This window comes from Notechis scutatus, chromosome 5, assembly GCF_049901735.1.
Source record: "Notechis scutatus isolate UNSWTSFEM ecotype Mainland chromosome 5, rNotScu1.2, whole genome shotgun sequence".
Lineage (NCBI taxonomy): Eukaryota > Metazoa > Chordata > Lepidosauria > Squamata > Elapidae > Notechis > Notechis scutatus.
The window spans coordinates 69,463,127-69,476,584 of NC_142013.1; the positions used below are offsets into that span (position 1 = coordinate 69,463,127).

General features: G+C 41.4%; 1 protein-coding gene across 17 annotated transcripts in view; it reads left to right on the forward strand.

Annotated features, from left to right (window-relative positions):
- MAP7D2 (MAP7 domain containing 2) overlaps nucleotides 1-13,458 on the forward strand; it is a 77,626-nt gene that overhangs the window by 15,302 nt on the left and 48,866 nt on the right. Inside the window, exon 2 of one of the 17 annotated variants that reach the window (XM_087966939.1) lies at nucleotides 4,864-4,958. The exons of the other annotated variants lie outside the window; for them this stretch is intronic. The gene's annotated coding sequence lies outside the window, so the exon portion shown is untranslated. The remainder of the gene's footprint in view (nucleotides 1-4,863; nucleotides 4,959-13,458) is intronic. 17 annotated transcript variants of the gene reach the window in all.

The following is a 13,458-nucleotide window of genomic DNA, read 5'->3' on the forward strand; positions in this document are numbered from 1 at the left end:
TTCAAGACAGTAGTATTAGTGTTTTAATTTTTTTGGAGTAAAGACTCTATGTGTTTTTAATACTTCAAAAATGTATTCCTATTAAGCATCAGATTTGATAGAAGAGAATTTGGCACCCTTTCGAGTTAGTAGAGTTGAGTCTGATTCTTTGCTGTGGTTATATTGAATATGGGATGTCATGAGAGTTTTCAGTTGCTATTTTATTGATTTAAGGTTGTTTTTTAAAATGTTGGTTGTTTTGTATTCTGTTTTGTATATGCTTTTAACTATTATCCACCCAGAGCCATTCATGTGAGATAAGTGGCCACATAAAATAAATATCTGCAGCTTGGTGTAGGGTCTCCTGCTGGGGCAGGGGTTGGACTAGATGACCTACAAGGTCCCTTCCATCTGTTAATCTGTATCTAGCTTATGTGCCATCTGCCTTCAGTAGAGAACAGCTTTCTTTGGTTCATATGTACTTGCCAAATGAAAGAATAGCCAGGCAGTTTTGTGGCACTATAATAGGTGATACATCCCTATTGTAATCAGATATTAGGTTCATACTATCATATGTGGTGGACATGCTCAAGGGCAAAAAAATATTGGACTAAAATACATACTTGGTTAGAAAAAATGATAAAGCAACATACAGATTTGAAACCAGACATATTCTTTTTGGATATATTACCAGAACAGTATAACAAAGGGAAAATATACTTAATTTTACATGTATTAATGGCAGCAAGAATTATGTTTGCACAACGGTGGAAAAATGAAGAGTTCTCTACAGATGAAAGTGTTATAAAAATATTAGAATGTGCTGAGATGGATAGAGTAACACTTAAAAGAAAAGGAAGAAACAGAATACTTTTCAACATGAGACTTGTTTTACCAATGGTTAACTAGTAGAAACAGAGATTATAATCTAAAAAGATCAAAAAGATAATAAAAAAAAATGTATTGAAAATTTTGTAAGATGGATAAACTAATTGTATTACTATTTTGCGACTATTACTGATATGTTTATTATGATTAATGTTGATTAATGTTGCATTTCTACTTAAAACTAATTGTGTCCAGGCAACACACTGTTTAGACAATGTGGAATTTTTTTTGTGTATTAAAAAGTAGTAATAAAACATATATATAAAAGTAAAAAAATAGGTGATACACACACACACAAGTATGAGTATGGAACAAGTATTACATAAGAAGAAGTAGATAGATGCTCTGAAAAATGAGGATGGGGGAAAAACCTCTTATACCTGACTGAATATATTATGATTAGCAATGATTAAGGAAACGAGAAAGATGCTGCAGCCATATTAGATAGAGTGGTTGTAGTGCCGTGTTTTCCCCAAAATATGACTACCCCAAAAGTAAGCCCTCCCCTGAATTTTTGGGTGAGCCTAATATAATCCCTACCCCCAAAAATAAGCCCTAGTGAAATGGGTAGACATGGCCAGCACAGGAGGCAGGCCTTTCCTCCCCTGATCATCTCAGCCACTTAATCGCGATCCATGGATCAGCTGAGTGTGCATGAGAAAGAGGAACAATGGAGAGGAGTAACAAGAATTGCAGGCAATGCTGTTTGAAAGGGTTTCCTCTTTCTCTCTGTCTCTCTCTCACACCCACATATACACACAGACAATTGATAAGAAATGGCAGAGAGCAACTGGGTAAGGGGACTGACCCTCTCCCACCTCCAGCTCGGCACCTGCTCAGGGTGGTGCCCCGAGGCCTGGCCTCTGCGTGGGTGACCCCCACCTGGCCAACATGACAAATGGGCTCCCTCGCAGCGCCTCCTTTCTCACATGAAGCAGCAGCTGGTGCGGGCTTCATCTGCGTGGCCATGAAGCAGGATTACACAACATTGGTGGACAGGTTTGGGTCAAAGCTGCTGATGGCCAAGATCAGCAGGCCAGACTCAGTGAGCCAGAGGTGCCGCACACATGCAGCTGCCGCCCAGGAGGAGAAGAGCACACTGGAGCCCAAACACTGAGCCTTGCCAGCCTTGGAAACCAGGGATCTTGCAGGCACACTGGCCATGTACAGGCCACCCAAATCCCAGGTTGTTTGCAACTCGAGTGAGCCATGCAACCGTCCACCCCAAACCAAGCAAGAGGGAGGCTTCAGGATGACACTTGGGACTGCCCAGCCAAGGACAGCACCTTTCTAATGCCCGCTGTCCTGGCAAAGGTGAAATGGAACCAGGTGGAGACTGCATGGGGACCGCTTCCCCACCCCTGGCACTGTGGAAGCCCTGGAGCAGTGTCGGGAAGCTGGGGGTATCCTAGGATTGCAACACTGAAGACTCGGGATGGAGCCTTTTCTGCAGTCAGCAGGAAAATCTGACCCTGCATGTCTTATGTAAACAGCAAAACTCTCACCCCTTTCGGAGTCTGAATGTCCTCCACAAAATAGCTGAGCTGGGCCTGCTAAACAACTGGTTTTGTTTTGCGGAGCCTGTTCAGGCTCCGAAAAGGGCGACAACTCTGCTGAGCCTGCATGTCTTCACTAAACAGCATTTCCCTGTCGAGCCTTCAGCGTTGCAATTCTGGGATACAAACACACAGAGATTTGATTGGATCACCCTCTGCTTCCGCCTGCTACCAAAGCCGTCCCGCCGTGTTTTGGAAGGGAAAAGGTGCAGCTGCTGTTGCCCATGCTGGGGTTTGCACAGCAGCAGCAAGAGACTGCAGGATTTATTTTTATCTCCCTTCCAAAATATGCTAGGAAGGCACCGGCAGCAGACAGAGGCAGAGGGTGACACAATCTAACCTCTCTTTGTGTGTGTGTGTGTGTGTGTGTGTGTGTGTGTGTGTGTGCATGCGCTCGCGCATGTGCGTACGTAAGAGAGAGATCCGATCCAACCTCGAAGAGTTACTATGTACCAGGGCTGGCGGCAGTGTGCTCACTCTCTCTTACACATGCATACAAACACACACACAGAGGTTTGATCAGATTGCCCTCTGCCTCCGCCTGCTGCCAATGCCATCCCAGCATGTTTTAGAAGGGAGAAGGGACAGCTGCCATTGCCTGTGCTGGGGTTTGCACAGCAGCAGCGAGAGACTCCAGGATTTATTTTTATCTCCCTTCCAAAACATGCCGGGACAGCACCAGCAGAGGCACAGGGCTGCCCACTCTGTGTCCAGCTTGTGCTGCAAGCTCATTTCAGGAAAGAGCCAAGTCCTGCTTTTCGCTTTTGATGTGCTCGCCACTCATTCGTAGCAACTGGCACGAGTGACTGCCAATGCAGCCACTGGCCTGGTGGGAGCTCTTAGCCCTCCTGGCAGAGCTGCTCTCAGCTGCCCTGCTTCCCTGCTGGGCTGCTCCTGCCTGGCGTAGGGCAAGTCAGCCAATATCTACAACCTTTGGAGTGCCCCCCCCCACTGGCCTGCCAAGGCCCCTTAGCCAATGGTCACCAGTACAGCCATGCCACCTCACCTGCTCCACATTTGGGCTGCTGATCACCTTCCTGCAGGTCTACTCACTGCTGCAGGTGCTGGGCTATGAGCTCAGCCCGGTGCTCTTTGGGCCCTGGCTCTGGTGGGTGCTAGCTCTTGTGCTGGCTGTGTGCTCCAGGATGCTCTGGAGGTCATAGATCTGGGACGACTCACCCCACACCAGGCAGGAGCAGGCCAGCAGGATGGCCCAAAGCAGTGCTGCCAGAAGGGCAAAGAGCCCCCATGAGGCCAGCAGCACAGGCACCTGCTCGGCTGCCAGTGGCTAAAAGTGTCCCAGTAGCAGTAGGGCCAGCAAGAAGGGCAGGTGGAGGCTGAGGCACGCCAAGAACTTTGATTGAGGTAAGACTGTTCTTGAAGAGGGCGTGAGGTACGTGGGGCCTTTTGCTGTTTTTGCAGTCTCAATTGGCTGCAAAAGCAGCCATAATTCTTTGAGGCATTGGCAGATCAACTGTCCCGTGGACCAAGCTTCTGGTAAGACCGTTAGGCAAGGAGGCAGAAAGGCAGCTCGCCTCCACCATTTGATACATGGGGGGAAAAATAAGACCTCCCTGAAAAGAAGCCCTAGCCATTTTTTAGGGGGTCAAAAGAAAATAAGACCCAGTCTTATTTTCAGGAAAACATGAAATTAGCCAAATTTGGCCACAATCATATCATATATGTAGAAACCAAGCTAGGATTTTGTTTTGCTTTTTTTTTAATAAAAAAATAATAATTTATATTTACATTGATTCCATATTTTATTCAAACAGTGTGTCGACTGGGTACATACTGTATATCTTGTGCTAACAATTATAATTATTACTTTTCTTACCAATAATCACATTTTCTCTATAAGCCATTATCTCTTATATCTATTATCTTCATAACAATCTTATTTCTCTATATATTCCTCTACTCAATTTTAACTTAAACCATTGATAAAATAAGTCCCATGCTATATAGTATTCAGTTTCTTCTTTTTCTTTGATTGCTAGTGTTAATCTATTCATCTCTGCGTGTTCAAATATTTTCTCAATCACTTTTCCCTCTGCTGATATTTTATCACTTTTCCAATTCTGAGCAAATACAATCCTAGCTGCTGTTAATACATGAATAATTAAATATATTTTTTCTTTGCTGTAACATTCAGGTACCATCCCTAATAAAAAATACTTCAGGTTTCAAATCTATGTGTTTCTTTATTATTTTTTTCCAATGATGTGTGTATTTTTGTCCAATATGTTTTAGCTTCTACACATGTCCACCCCAAACGGTAATATGATCCTGGTGCCTGGTGGCACTTCCAGCATTTTGCTGATTTATCTTTAAACATCTTTGCCAGTTTTGCTGGTGCAAAGTGCCATCTATAAAACATCTTATACAGATTTTCTTTGTATGCTGTTGATATTGTTAATTTATAATTTCTTTCCCATAGCTTCTGCCATTTGTCTAATTCTATGGTATACCCAAAAATTTTCGCCCATCCTATCATCGTTTCCTTTACCTGCTCTTCTTCTAGTTTAACACCTAGTAAGTAACAATACAATTTTTTAAATAGCTTATCTCTCCATTCCTGTTACACTTTTATCCAACTCTGTCAACTCCTTATTAATACCTTCAGTTTTAACATATTTTTCATATCTTGATTGTATTTGCTTGTATGGATAGCAATTCATATTAACCCCTTGTTCATTCAATTCTTGTTTTGTTTGAGCTCACCCTTTTCATTCAGAATATCTTTATATCTAACAATACTTCCCATTTTAAAAACATTTGGGTGTGTAAGTGCATTGTCGATAACCAGACTGGAATTTTCAAATAGTGTTGTTCTCTAGTTTTTTCCCATGTTAACAATAAAGCATTTCTAATAAAATGTCTTTGAAAGTAACCATGTATTTTATTTCTCCCATACCATAAAAAGGTGTGCCAACCCAATTGCAAATTGTGCCCCTCCAACATCAATAACCTTGTATTTCTTAAAGTAATCCATTCTTTCATCCATGTTAGTACTGCAGCCTGGATTTTGTTTTGCTTTGTTGGCATGATCTTCTGACACAAAAGTATGAAACATAGCAGGAAAAATTAAATATCTTGCATAGTTATCAAGAGCTGTGTCTCCCTGTGAACAGTCAGATTGAGATAGGTTATCTATGGACAGCAATTTGATGGAGATATTCAAAGCCCTGTCATTGAGGTTCATCTCTTATTGTTGACTCATCTCTTATTCACATCATGAATTTACAATTAAAATGGTCAGGCTCAAAACCCAAAAATGACTCTTCGCAATTTTTCCAGTCTGAGTTCTTTATTGTTTCACACCTGTAGACAAAATTTTGCCAGATTGAGGAAGCTACTGTGTGCATTTACAATATACTCTGTGAACTATTAGAAGCAGTCTTCACCCTCTTTCTCACATAATATCTGGGCTATGTTACCTCTTACTTCTCTGGAATGCATCCTCTCCCTCCTGGGGATCCATTTCATCATTACATTACATTACTAAAATTGGTTAATATCAGTTGCTTGTGGGGATGGATATTTGCCAGGTCTTGACATTGGCTAAGGAATTTTTTAGTCATCTTTACTTGGGAAAACTAGTTACCTTAGATGCTAAGTACTGTACTTGTCAACTTAAATGTCAACTACTAAATTACTGTGTATCCATCAATATAGTAGCTTATAGAAGGAATTACTTATTGCCTGCACCAAGAAGTATTGCAAAATTGCTTTATAATTTAGGCTTATGAAGCTCTGTATAGCTATTTCTTTGTTTCAGATTACTATTTTCTTTACTTAACCTGTGCACCAACTTGATAGTCTCCTCTTGTTATTATTACTATTTTATAAAAATGACCAATGTATATATATAACATACTAGCTTGATATCCATGCTTCACTACAAAATTATGTGGTCGGGTTTAGTTTTTGGAGAGGAAGGAGAAAAAATTGTGCCTCTGCCTACCAGCATCCATCAGTATTCACCTGGCTAGCGTCCTGTCACTGTATGAGAGAGTTGAGGGCTGTTTGGAAATTGATACAGTATTTGCTGTGTGAGCAAGAAGGAGGCAGCAAGGAGCCTGGGTGTGGCTTAGCTCAACTGTTCTGTACTAAAAGCAGTACTAAAGCTCTGAAACTGAAACTCCTCTCCTCTGCTTGTGTTTTGCATTTGGAACATATTTCTTTTCAGGTGGGCAGGGGGAGTAGAACTCCTTAGCATCAGAGCATGTTAATAATAACAAAGAAATACTAATGCTCTGATGGTCATTTCGAAAAATCCTTTCTTAGTGAGCACCTAGAAGTCAAGAGGAACATATGTGCCAAATTTCAAGTTTGTAGGCTTTACAGTTCTGGAGATTTTGTGATGATGCGTGAGTGGTATTTTGTTTTTATATATATAGATTGAACCATTTTTATCTGAAACATTTCTGATCATGGGTTCATAATTTGTGGGACAAAATAAAAAATAGTTTCATCACTGATTCTTGGTAATAGGTAATAGGTACTAGGTTGGTGTAATGATTAAGATGTAGGATTAGGGGATAATTAGGTCCTTGAATAACTTTGGAACAGTCAGTATCTTTCAGTCTAATATATTACCTATGATTATTGTGAAAAAAGAGAAGGGGTACACCTACCACAGCTTCTAAAAGATGTGTTGTATCGTAAGCATTGTTGCAAAATACAAAAATAGTTCTGCTGTAAAATAGTTCTGCTTTGATGCTTTTATTTTAAAATGTATTACCAAAATATAGATTATTAAAATGAAAGATTGGAACGGATACTTTTTTGTTATTGGAATATTTGTTTTTTTGTTAAACTATGAACAGAGATAAATGGAATAAATGTGAAAAAAATAGTAATTATGATAAGTCTATTAACCATGTTTAATGAATTTATAGAATATAGTTGAAATGAATTATGAGGATTGTTGTAATGAGATTAATATAAGTTTTTATGATGAATTGAATAGATTAATTTTTATTTTTGATGCGGAAATGTGGAATCTGACTTAAAAAGTATATATGTTATGTAGTTGCTAGGAGATTATTGTTATTAATTTTTAAGGGGACAATTAAAAATTAAATGATTACTGGGATTTAAAGGGGAACTCATTAAATAAGTTATAGGGGTGGCACACTCTACTTGGTAATTGTGGGGAAAACTTTTTTGAAATGTTTGAGCTGAGATGGAATTTTTGAAATGATGAAACAAGAATATGCGATGAAATTGCAAACCTGACAGATAAAAGTATAAAGCACAACGAATATGAAGATATGAGAATTATTTAAAGTCAAAAGAAATAGGTTAAGAAATGAATTGAAAATTTATAAAATAAGCTTGAGGAAAGTATTTGAGAAAATTAATAGAAAATATGTAAAGTAATGATAAGATATGAAACTAAATGTGAAAGATGAATATGTGATCAAAGTCATGTTTGTATGGAAATGTAAAAACCTGGAATCATGCTGTTCACTAAAAAATATGTTTTTAAAATGTGGAAAAGTGAATTTTTTTTTAAAGTATTACCAACTCAATATCTCTCAGCCTCAGAATATGGCACGAGCAATAAATACAATCCACAATAGTTATGAATAAATATCATTGCTACATCATAAATGGAAAGCTTCATCCTTATAAAAATAAAAGACAAGATTGCACTACATAAGATCAATCTGTTACCAATATTAGTTTCATTTGGAACCAAGTGATGACCTGGCTATTTTCTGAAGATGTATGTGAAGATAATAAATATGTTTTATTAAATGTATTTAAAAACAACAAAGCATGCCACTTCATGAGTTAAAGCAAATTTGCATGAATTCCTATGTCTAATGATCTGTGGGGACATTAATGTGCATTTTGCTTGAATTATGGTTAATGTTAAATCATGGGCGAGAGAACACGCGGGAGGCTCCGATTGTTTACTCCTGTTTATTGCATTATTCAGAACAAAGAACAGCAGCCACAGCAGCTCCTTTTACAGTGGAGCTGCTGCGGCTACAACCAGTGACGGCTCTTTAATTTCCCACCGCCGTGGACCAACCAATCAGAGGTGCATATGTAAATATCTAACACCCCTCCCCACCTGGTCCAGCTCACCCAATCCTGTTCCGCCTACTGTATGTAATCCCTCAAATAGGCAGGGCTCTTATGGGTGCAACCGGACCTACGCAGCTCAGTCGTGAGTTGGTCTCCGAACTGTTTGGCTGGACTTATTGCCTCTCCTGCTCCCCTCCTTGGAACCTCCTGGAATCTCCTCATCATGGTGGCCATTTTACTTCCACTAGATGCCACCCTTTCGCTTTCTTCCCTGGTTTGTCATTGCCTGTGTGTGTCTGATAAGTCTCTGCTATGACCTGTCGGTGTTTTTGGTGCTATTCTTAGTTGTTGGGGTTGTGCTTCATTAGTTGTCAGGGCCTGTTCTGTATTATTCTTTGTTTGGTCAGGGTCTCCCCCTTCCTCTCTGCTTCTAATGTATATATGTGAAGGAGCTTCCCCTTCCTTCCTGCTTATATCTGTGTATCCCTTTGTTTCCCAGGTTCGTAGTTGATCAATGTGTCTTCCTCAGCTTCTGCCATCCATTGTATCGACTCTGTATGAACAGGGCCCCATTACCTGTACCACCGTTGCCAGTACCCATAGCGGTTCCACTGTTAAATTTTTAGCGTAGACTGAATCACCCGTTTGGAACGTCCGGCATTTGCTGGATGAATCTAGTGGTCTTTCTGGCATGTGATTGGGGTCTACTCTGTCTAAGGGTGATCTCAGTTTCTTTCCCATGAGTAGTTCAGCAGAGCTTTTATTTGTTGTTCTAGGTGTTATGTGCTGTATACTTAATAGCTTATCTATTTTCACTTGCATGTCCCCTGACCCTAGTTTCTGAAGTGTTTGTTTCTTCTTCTTTTTTTAAATAATTTTTTATTCTTTAAAAAACAAAAAATACAAAAATCTCATTTCCATGAACAGTGATTGTGTCATTGTATATACATGTTTCTTGTTTTGTGACTATACATTATTTTTATCCCTATTCTTCACCCATTCGTACCACCTCTTCCATATCGCATAGTATTCTCGATCCTCTTTGCCTTTCAGTTCCATAGTGAATTTATCTAGTTCAGTACAGTCCATTGTTTTTTGAATCAGAACTTCATTTGGTGGTATTTTATCACTCTTCCAATTTTGTGCTAATGTGATTCTTGCTGCAGTTAAAATGTGTACAATAAGGTATCTTTTATCTCTACTCAAATTCCCTTTAATCATACCTAATAAAAATGTTTCGGGTTCCAATTTCAATTTATATTTCTGTTTCTGAAGTGTTTCTTTCGTATACCGGACCATGCGTTCTGCAAGTCCATTTGATGATGGATGTCCAGGTGCCGAGAGGGCATGTTGTAACCCATTTTGTGCTAGGAATCCTTCAAAGTGCCTGGCTGTGAATTGAGGCCCATTTTTGGATAGTATTACATCTGGAAGGCCGTCTGTTGCAAAAAGTTTCCTTAGGTTCCTTATGACTGCCTCTGTCCTTGTGGACTGCATAATGCTGACTTCCAGCCATTTAGAATATGTGTCCACTACATTAAAAAATGTGTGTCCCTTTACTGGCCCTGAGAAATCAATATGTATCCTTGACCAGGGTCCCCTGGGTGTTTCCCACTCATGGATAGGCACTATGGGGGGTGCTGGTCGGTTTTCCTGACAAACCCAGCAGGTGGATACCCAGACCTCTTATTTCTTTATCCATCCCTGGCCACCACACATAGCTCCTTGCTAGAGATTTCATTTTAACCATCTCCGGGTGCCCTGCATGCAACATTTCCATTATATCGTCCCTTAAAATGTCCGGAATTATGACCTGATCCCCCCACAATACACAACCTTTCAGTATGGATAGTTCCTTTTGTCTGTTTCTAAAATGTTTAGTTTCTTCAGCTTTTTCCTTTTCGGGCCACCCCTTCCCTACCCAGTTCAAAACGTGCACCAGAGTTCTGTCTTTCACTGTTGCTCTCCCAATATCGAATGCTGTGACTGGCATTTATTGAACTGTCTCTATCAGGAGTGTGGTGGTCACTGATGCTGGATCCTCGTCCTGGATGGCCAGGGGGCATCGGCTCAATGCGTCGGCATGGTCAATTTCTTTCCCTGGTCTATAGATCAATTTGTAGTCATAGGCAGATAAGAATTCTATCCAGCGAGTCATTCTGGGGGACACGATGTTCAGAGTGGCTATGTCCCCCGCGATGATGCCCAATAGTGGTTTGTCATCTGTGACTAATGTGAACTTCCTTCCGTATATGTATTCATGGAATCTCTTGATTCCGGTGACTGCGGCTAACGCTTCTTTGTCTAATTGGCTGTAATTTCGTTCCAGTTTGGATAATGTCTTTGAATAAAATGCTATTGGGACTTCCTTCACGTTCGGCAAAATGTGGCTGATAATTGCACCCACCCCAAACGATGATGCATCACAAGTTAATATTACCGGTAAAGTCTCGTTATACTGAATCAGTACGCATTTTGATGTAATTAAGTTATTTATTTCTTGGAACGCTGCCTCTTCTTTATGCCCCCAAATCCAGGCTGCTTTCTTGTCAAGCATTCTGTGGAGAGGTTCTGCCACTGTTGCCTTCTGTGGTAAGAATATATGGTAAAAGTTAATTAGCCCCAGGAAGTCTTGCAATTCTGTTTTGCTTTTTGGTCTGGGGGCTTCTTTGATCACTTTGGTTTTACTGTCCATGGGGTGGATCCCTTCCCTATCTATCAGATAGCTCAGGAATTCTACCTTGTCGGCTGCTAGTTGGCATTTTTCCTTTTTTACTTTAAGCCCCACCTTTTTGAAATGGCTGAGGACTTCCCTTAAACGTTCTTGTAATTGTTCTTTGTCCTCGGCTGAGATGAGAACAGTGTTGCAGGAAGGCACCACCCCCTTTATTCCATGCAGAAATCATTCCATGAGGCTCTGGAATAGTCCCGGAGCAACGCTAACCCCAAATTGTAGGTGGTTACATTTAAAAGCCCCTTGGTGTGTGACAATTGTCTGTGCTTCTGCCGTTTCAGTGTCTACCAGTAATTGCCGGTAGGCTTGTGCGAGATCTAATATCGCAAATATTTGCAAATATCTTCCCCTGCTCCAGGGAGTGTAAGAGGTGTTGCACCACTGGGACGGGGTACGCACTTTGTTGTAAGGCATGGTTAAGGGTTGTCCAGTAGTCAGCACAAATGCGCAGAGATCCATCTGGCTTTATAGGTGTGACGATGGGGGTTTCCCATTTTGCATGGTCTAGGGGTTCTAGAATTCCTTGGGAAATGAGCTTGTCTAACTGCTCATCTATTTTTGGTTTAAGTGCGAATAGGACTCGCCTTGCTTTTAGTCTGATCAGGGCTATATTTGGGTCTAGGTTAAAGGAAATGGGGACCCCAAGTACTTGCCCAATTTTTTGTCGAACAAATCTTGGAATTCCTCCATCAGTTTGTCTTCCCACTCGCTTCTGTGAAGCTGTGATTCCAGTGAATTTGATCCCCAATGGTTTGAACCACTCTAGCCCCAGCAGACTTGGCCAGTCCCGGTCGACCAGGGTTAAAGGCAGAATCCTGGAGTAATTTTGGAATGTCGCTTGGAATTCTCCTATGCCAATAATGGGAATCTTGTTCCCTTGGTAGCCTTTTTAGGATTACTTTTGTTTTTTCAGTTGGGCCTTTGTTAATTGGGGGATTAGACTTTTGATGGTGTCCCACGACACCATTGATAGAAGAGACCTGGAATCCACTTCCATTCTACATAGTTTACCTTCTATTGTGATGTGAACATGGACTTCTTTGGCGTTTGGCATGCTGGAGTGGCCCACAGTCATGGTCTGGTGCATTTCGCTCCTCTTTGTGGTCCACTCATGGTTCCATCAATTTCTGCTGTTTTGGCCCCCACGGTTCTCAGTTTGATTTTCCAGATTCCTTGGGGATGTACCTTGTCTTGGCCTTTGGCTGTTTGGCTTGAATGCTCGGCATGCCTTCGCGATGTGCCCTCTTCACTCGCAACGTTGGCAAATAGCATCTCGGAAACGGCATTCTGATCTAGGATGATTTCCTTCACAACCCATACACCAAAATTTCTTCTGCTTTTTTTCTCAGCTTTTCCGGTGCCATTCAGGACATAGCTGATTCACTTCTTCGTCATCTGCAGACCCCGACTCAGACTCGAGGTCCTCGTGGTGAATGGCAGCGGTGTCCTTTTGGGTGGGCTGTGGAGTCTTATTCACCTTCCCCATGGCTGTGGCAGACTTTTGAGACGCTTCTACTGCTGATGCTTCTTCGATGGCTTCCTTTAGTATTATTTTTGGTTTTGTTAGGAGGCGGCTCTGAAGTGTCATATCCCTGAGACCTAGGACTACGCGATCCCTCATTGCTTCGTCCACGTTCAGGAACTCGCATGCTATGGCAATGTTCCTCAGGCTCACGACAAAATCAATGATACTCTCTCCTTCCTTCTAGTCTCTCTGGAAGAACTTGTGTCTTTTAACTAAACTAGATACTGGGGGACTGTAATGGGCCCTCAGAAGTCTCCCTAAATCTGTCCAGGCCATTGTTTTTACATCGCTCGGGGCAGCGAGAGTTTCAGCCATTTTGAATATGGTGGGTCCGCAATGCGTGAGGAAGATGGCTTGTTTCTTCTGTTCCGTAATATACCTCAGGTCACAGCTTTCCAGGAACATCTGGAATCGATCGACGTAGGATTCACAATCCTCAGTCGTTGGGTCGAACTGTGCGGGTGGCGTATTATTTCCGGCCGTGTTGCATTCTTTGATCAGCTAATTAGCCACATTGCTCACAATCTGCTTCTCTCATAATCCCACCTTCGTTGCCAGTGTTAAATCATGGGCGAGAGAACACGCGGGAGGCTCTGATTGTTTACTCCTGTTTATTGCATTGTTCAGAACAAAGAACAGCAGTCGTGGTAGCTCCTTTTACAGCGGAGCTGCTGCAGCTACAACTAGTGACGGCTCTTTAATTTCCTGCTGCCACGGACCAACCAATCAGA